The sequence below is a fragment of the Procambarus clarkii genome, unplaced genomic scaffold (genome assembly GCF_040958095.1).
Source record: "Procambarus clarkii isolate CNS0578487 unplaced genomic scaffold, FALCON_Pclarkii_2.0 HiC_scaffold_115, whole genome shotgun sequence".
NCBI lineage: Eukaryota > Metazoa > Arthropoda > Malacostraca > Decapoda > Cambaridae > Procambarus > Procambarus clarkii.
The window spans coordinates 1896392-1904376 of record NW_027189148.1 but is presented as its reverse complement, the minus strand read 5'-3'; the positions used below and the strand labels follow the sequence as shown (position 1 = coordinate 1904376).

At 35.6% G+C, this 7985-nt stretch overlaps 1 long non-coding RNA gene across 1 annotated transcript; it reads left to right on the top strand.

Moving 5' to 3' along the window:
• The first annotated feature begins 4818 nt into the window (after positions 1-4818).
• Positions 4819-7252, top strand: LOC138360541 (uncharacterized). The gene is made up of 3 exons (XR_011226460.1): positions 4819-4915; positions 6041-6200; positions 7058-7252. It is a non-coding gene; the product is annotated as an uncharacterized lncRNA (long non-coding RNA).
• Positions 7253-7985: the final 733 nt, after the last annotated feature.

Sequence of the window (7985 nt, the reverse complement as noted above, 5' to 3'; positions counted from 1 at the left end):
GCATTTCTAGTTTGACTAAGTCGTACTCTTGGAATATCAAATAGGTATTTGTTTCTGGTGTGGTGCTCATGGGATCTGTTACAACCTTCTAGGAAGCTTTTAAGGTCAGGATTGACATTACAGTGCAGCGTTTTATATATATAAAATACACATGAGAGTATGTGCAGGGACTTAATATCTAACATATTCAGAGATTTGAGTAAGGGGTCCATATATACTGCCCGGTTGCCTGAAATGCTATAGGCCTACTATAGTGGCTTTAGGTATTGTATGCACTAGCTCTATCTATAAATCCAACATTATGTTTGTAAATCAACTATGTATGTACTTTCCTGAATAAAATTGACTTTACTGTACACTTATATTCTCTCTAAACTTATTTCAATTTCAATTTCAATTTCAATTTCTTATATTCTCTGTGGATTTGTTACCCCTATCGTTTGGGAGAAAAAAAATGACTAATACGTTCGGCGAATGACTTTGACTTCAACTTCACTTTGACTTCGTTCATGTCATCGTATTTTCCGTAATATATAAAGGTTATGACAATGCAATTATATTATTGTGTGCAAATAAGTTTGAAATTTCATGTACCCTAAAAATATTAAAATAAAGAATAAGAATAATTAAATAATTGTTGTAGTAAATTGTCACACGTTCATCATACGCAAACGAACACACAGTTTGGAGCGTCAGTACAAGACCGCCGCCATTTTAAAACACGGCTTCGAATGTAAGTAATGTTTTTCTCGTACTAACACTGTGTTATACAATAGATTTGGTCTTGAATTCACAAATTTAGTTGTTACATCTGACAGAGTATGTTAGACGGTGTAATGCTGGTCCATGTTAACGTATTTGTGGGCTTGGTTGGTTTAAATGTGGAGGCGAGGCCTGGCAGTGCTGGTGTATGTGGAGGCGAGGCGAGGCCTGGCAGTGCTGGTGTATGTGGAGGCGAGGCCTGGCTGTGCTGGTGAGTATGTGGAGGCGAGGCCTGGCAGTGCTGGTGTATGTGGAGGCGAGGCCTGGCAGTGCTGGTGTATGTGGAGGCGAGGCCTGGCTGTGCTAGTGTGTATGTGGAGGCGAGGCCTGGCTGTGCTAGTGTGTATGTGGAGGCGAGGCCTGGCAGTGCTGGTGTATGTGGAGGCGAGGCCTGGCTGTGCTAGTGTGTATGTGGAGGCGAGGCCTGGCTGTGCTAGTGTGTATGTGGAGGCGAGGCATGTACAACACTCCCCAATAGGAAGAAAACCCACTGGGTTCTAGGCTAGGTTAGGCTTATCTGTAATAATTGAATTAAGCCTAGCAAAGCCTAGAACCTAGTTCAGTAATTTAAAAAATGTTGTAACTTGAAAAATGCCATTCAATACATTACACAATTTAAATATTTTCAGGCAATCAACACAACCCTCATGTTGGCTAACCCTCTCTCATGTTGGTCAATAATTTAATTATTTTTTTATGGAGTAATCTTTGCTGTTGAAATGTAGTCTTTTTGAGACTACATTTCAAATGTAGTGTGTGTGGAGGCGTGTATGTTAGGTATTACCTAATATACACGGTGTAATATATCTATCTGTGTGAAATAGATTAAATCCATTTATTTGATATTCAGCTAATAGTTCTGTATTTTCTACATTCATCCATGTTTTGGTAAGTGCAATAATATGTATTGTTTCATTGCAGATTAGAGATTCAAGATAGTTCTAGATTTCCGAAGTACTGAAACGCGCGCCATACAGGCTTGGTGGATCTAGGTGCAAGGTAAAATTATTTACATTTACTTGTTTTGTATTTGTTTTGTATTTATATGCATATATGCATTTATATGCATTATTCTATAGAATAATAGATCTCGTAATAATTTTGCAAAAATAGTGGCATTTACTATTTTTAAAAGATTATTAAAAAATTTACTGATATGGTGCATTCGGAAGGGCGAAGAGGGAGAACGGCCTGTTGACATAGCTCGGGTGCAGGGGGGGGGGGGTTGTGTAAAAGCCTGGTTTGTGCCTCGGAGAGGCTATGGGATCCAGTAAGTTCAGTAGAACTTCGGTTTCAACCCTTTTACCCTGTTGTAGCTCAGTCGATTAAGGCAGTGTCTGGGATGCTCCCGGACGCAGGTTCGAATCCTCGTCACGGCCCTTGTGGATTTGTTCATTTGATGCATCACGTTATTGTGATCTGTGTGTGTAATTCTTCACTTGCTACAGCAACAGGAATGTGTGTGTATGTATTTGTGTTGTTGAATATGACCGAAAGTGTAAGATTAATGATTCTAACACAAATCGTCTGAATATTTGTTTTTCTTCACTGTCGAGAGTAGTTAAAAAAATTTACTCGAGTTTATTTTCACACTTTATTTATGGTCCTTAAGTCCCTCTCCTTAATGCTGCTGCTGTTTCTCGCATCTTTGCATCGCTTGTATGTTTGGGGGTTTGGCCTCTTGCTATATATTGATTCCATTTGTGTGTGTTTGGGTCTCAGGCCCTCTCGCAATTTCTGTTGAACAAACCCCTTTTCCTAGTTCTGCATCTCTCCTTTGGTACAAATTTTGTTGTGCTTTTATCATATATTTCACAAAACTTGACATACATTTCATTTACTTCATGTCCTATCAGCAAGTGTTTGTCAAATTCTTTAAGGAAAGTTTATCATCCTGATTGCAGATCTCTAGCGATATTATGTCAACTTCTTGTGGATTCGCAATCATTATTTAATTTACCTTTAGGTGTTCTTTCACCAGCACAGCAACACTGTACCTCTCCCAACCAGTTTAAGATAAAAACTAAGTACTAACTAATTAACTCAATGTAACCTACCTTACCCCCAAAATGACAACCCATGTCTTCTATTTTAAACAATGCTGTTTTGTTGACCAAATTGTATTTTTGTTTTTTTCTGCAATGTTTCCCCCCCCCCCCACCACTCTACCACCACATTGAGTTTAGTAGCTCTGTGCACGTCAGGTGCTGTTTAATATACAGACCTACTCCTCCATTTGACCTAGTTTCTCTATCACATCTATATCACTTTGTGCTTTAGCCCTGGTGGAGCTTGGTCCACCAGGCTGTTGTTTGGAGTGGCCCGCAGATCCACATACAGTCTGCATATGATATACAGTCTGTTGATCAATTAAACTACAGTAGTTAGTTTTTATCATCCGAATGCACCAATATGTGTTCATTCTTCCCAGATGAAGGAACTAGGTAATATTCATCATCTGAATGCACCATCTGATGCTTTAACACACTCATGATACACGAGAGGTTTAAAAAACTTTTAAAACTTTTAAAACTTTTTGACCTATGTATTTAAAAGCAATTCTAAAGTTAAAAAGTGTAGCATAGGCCCCTCGCAGAATGTTCTTAATATGATCCTCAGGTTATAGTTTTCTATCTAAAACCACCCCTAGATCTCTTTCTTGATCAGAATTCTTTATAGATCTCAGTGGCTCGATCATAGAAACTGCTCTAAATCCTTGTTGGCCTGGATTGTGGAGGTCATTGGTCTCTATAAAACTAGTAATCTGACTCCTGATCACTCTCAAATAATTTTATTATGTGGGATGTTAGTGCAACTGGTCTATAATTCTTTGCCAATGCTTGTGTTGTGTTGTGTTGTTTTGGTAGTGATGTGCAATGTGTTGTTTTGGTAGTGATTCGTCCAGTTCTGGTAGTAGTGCGGTTGTTGTGTAGTGTAGTACTTGTGTGCTTGTTAATGACTTGTATTCCAGTCTTGTGGGTATCTCCTTTCCCCTACGGGCCAACTGCTTTGTTCTTACCTAGCATTTTGCTTTGTTTGGGTATGAATGTTTGTGTGCCGTATATTTTGCAAAATTTGCCATATATCTCATTATTTACTCCTCTGCCTAGCAACAAGTCTGTCTAATTATACTCATTAACTGTTTTTCAAAGTTCCCCATAGTGTCCTTTATTGAAATCGAGTTCATGAACCGTTTCAATGTTCTTATTTTCTTCTAGATTATATCTTAAAGTATATTTAAATGTTATTGTTATTATTGTTATTAAATGTTATTGTGACATTGCATTGCAATTGAGCTATGTTGTTTACCATACCGTTCATTTCGTGAGTATAAGTATAGATGCCACACTTGTGACAGGTAAAACCATGCCTTTTTTGAAAAACAGCACCGTCTGTTGCACGTAAGAGCAACCCACACTATATTATGTTGCGATATTATTTCAATATTTCCGATTGTATTGATAATTTGAATTTTCATAGATTTCAATTTATTTTCATTTCGATTTAATAATTTTGTGTGACATTGCATTGAAATTGAGCTGTGTTGTTTACCATACTGTTCATTTCATGAGTATAGTTTATTTTTTTATTTTTTTCATTTCATTTTTTTAGCTGTTCTTATTTTTCAGTGATGGGAATATCAGATCATTTGATGTTCCCAATTTTCTGATGGAAGCATCAGACCATTATAGAATGCATCGGATGAGGTAGTTTGGAATGGTGGGGAGGACGAGAGGGGGGTATGGTGGGGAAGACGAGGGGACAGAGGAGAGGGTAATGGTGGGGAGGACGAGGGGACTGGGGAGTTGGGGATGGTGGGGACAGGGGAATGCTGGGGAGGACAAAGGGACAGGTGAATGGGAGATGGTGGGGGAGGAAGAAGGACAGGGGAGGGGAAAATGGTAAGGAGGACGATGGGACAGGGAAGTGGGAATAGTGGGGATGATGTGGGGACAGGGAAGTGGGAAGGACGAGAGGACTGTGGAATGGGGAATAGCAAAGTGAATTATAATTATATATATTAATTAATTCTTATAAATTTCCAGAAGCCTGTATCAACACCCACACTAATGCAACTGAAAGAGATGTTGAGACAAGTATTGCTGATATGTTGAAGAACGCCCCAAACAAACTCGGTGGAAACAGATACAAGGTAAAGTTTGCCAATTTGCTGTAGTCTAATTCAATTTCTTTTTAGTAATCTTCGAGAACATTTATGCTATGAATAAGATAAAATAATGTAACTGATTTTGATTTATTTACTATTTATTATTTATTTACCGTTATTAGTATAATAGATCTCGTAATAATTTTGCAAAAATAATGGCATTTACTATTTTAAAAAGCTCGGGTGCAGGGGGGGGGGTTATGTAAAAGCCTGGTTTGTGCCTCGGAGAGGCTATGGGATCCAGTAAGATCGTCCTTCCTTTCCTCCCTAGAATCTGGATGTAGCAGGTGCTCAATTGTCAAAAGTGAAAAATTGGTTTTGTCTTCCGAATGCACCATTTCTGTAAATTTGCTAATAATCTTTTAAAAATAGTAAATGCCATTATTTTTGCAAAATTATTACGAGATCTATTATACTAATAACGGTTTGATAAAATACAGTAGACTGCCTACTGGTTTTACCTGTAATAAGGTTTGATACAGATGATTATGATTATGGTTTTGGCCTCCACCACCCTCTCACCTAACTTGTTCCAACCATGTCTACCACGGTTTTGTCTTCCGAATGCACCATTTCTGTAAATTTGCTAATAATCTTTTAAAAATAGTAAATGCCATTATTTTTGCAAAATTCCTGAATATTGTCAAAATGACGGAAACCCATATGTCAAAAACACATGGAGATATACCAATCCTGGAAGACATTCTTCCATCCCCACTTGAAACTGTTGAGCAGGTGGAAAGTCTGTCACATGAGCTAAAAGTTAACAGTGAATATAAAAAGAGTATGGTAAGTGTTGCTTAATTCTTTTAGCCTGAGTATGGTAAGTGTTGCTGAATTTTTTTAGCCTTGTACATATGTCTTTTGATTAGTTTTTTTGCAGATGAAGGAAGGTGGGGTGGCACATAATTGATTGTTCAGTGTTATGTTTAAGGTACAAATAAAACAAAAGCAAAAGTTACTCAAATTCGTTGATTTTTGTAATAGTTAAGAAGGAAAATATTTTAATGCTATTTATTTAATACAGTTGGAAATTAGAAAATCTAATGTTGAGATTGAAAGATATATATTATTCTCTATTACCTTACAGCTTATGCATTATTTTAACAGGTCCAGACGCTGTCTCAAATGGGCGGTGCAAGCTGTGGAGACACAGTGAGACGAATGATGAGGAGGATAGGGACCTATGGGGTCTGGTCTCAGTATTCACTCGTTGGGCGCAAGAGGAAACGTGTCTTCAAAACCTTGGATATTTGTAATGTAATAATAAGTACGTAAATTTGACATTTTTTTGGATTATATATATGTCTGCATGTATTATGTATTATACTTGCATGCTTGTTAATGACTTGTATTCTAGTCTTGTGGGTATCTCCTTTCTCCTACGGGCCAAATGCTTTGTTCTTACCTAGCATTTTGCTTTGTTTGGGTATGAATGTTTGTGTACCTTCATTGTATATTTTGCAAAATTTGCCATATATCTCATTACTCCTCTGCCTAGCAACAAGTCTGTCTAATTATACTCAATAACTATTTTTCAAAGTTCCCCATAGTGTCCTTTATTGAAATAGAGTTCATGAACCGTTTCAATATCCTTATTTTCTTCTAGATTATATCTTAAAGTATATTAAATGTTATTGTGACATTGCATTGCAATTGAGCTGCGTTGTTAACCATTCTGTTCATTTCATGAGTATATTTTATTTTCTATTTTTTCATATCATTTTTTTTATCTGTTTTTATTTTTCAGTGATGGGAATATCAGATCATTTGATGTTCCCATCAGAAAATTGGGAAAGTCAGATCTTTTGATGTTCCCAATTTTCAGATGGAAGCATCAGACCATCATGGAATGCATGGGATGAGGTAGTTTAGAATGGTGGGGAGGACGACAGGGGGGATGGTGGGGAAGACGAGGGAACAGAGGAGAGGGTAATGGTGGGGAGGACGAGGGGACAGGGGAATGGAGAATGCTGGGGAGGACAAAGGGGACGAGGGGACGGAGGAAGACTGGAGAACAGGGGAACACCTAAATAAAAGCCAACAATGTTATTACTCTGTGGCTTCTTGTCTCCTGACAAAAAGAATTATAATTATATATATTAATTAATTCTTATAACTTTCCAGAAGTCTGTATCAACACCCACACTAATGCAACTGAAAGAGATGTTGAGACAAGTATTGCTGATATGTTGAAGAACGCCCCAAACAAACACGGTGGAAACAGATACAAGGTAAAGTTTGCCAATTTGCTGTAGTCTAATTCAATCTCTTTTTAGTAATCTTTGTGAACATTTATGCTATGAATAAGATAAAATAATGTAATTGATTTTGACTAAATATGTAGATATATTTAATTTTCTGAGCACTAATAATGAAAGAAAACCAAAATAAGAGGTGGCTACTATCTCTAATAATGGGCTGGAATAATACAGGATATAATAATATATATATATATATATAAATATATATACAATATATTTATATATATATATATTTATTTTATATAAATATATATATGATATATATATTCTATTCTATTAGTCTATTCTATTCTATAGTTTTATATAGATTCTTGTTTTAGTTTTTTTCTATAATATGGAAAGGGTTTTTTAATTAATAAATTAAATATTATATAATAAAATAATGTATTATTGAAAACAATTAGTAACAAACAATATTTCAGTACAGGGGTGGTGAAGCAAGAATACATGTGCATCACATAGCAGAGTCGGATATGACGAATAAGGAAAAACCGGAGAGCTGGTGCATGGCATACCGCTGAATCTTCTCTAATGTCTATATAGAAGAATCTTTGTTTCTGTGTGTATATATGTATATATATCATTAATAATATATATATATATATATATATATATATATATATATATATATATATATTATATATATATATATATATAACCTATATATATATATATATATATTTTATATATATTTATATATATATTATATATATATTTATATATATATATTTATATATATTATATATATTTATTTATTATAATTTATATATATATATATTTATATATATATT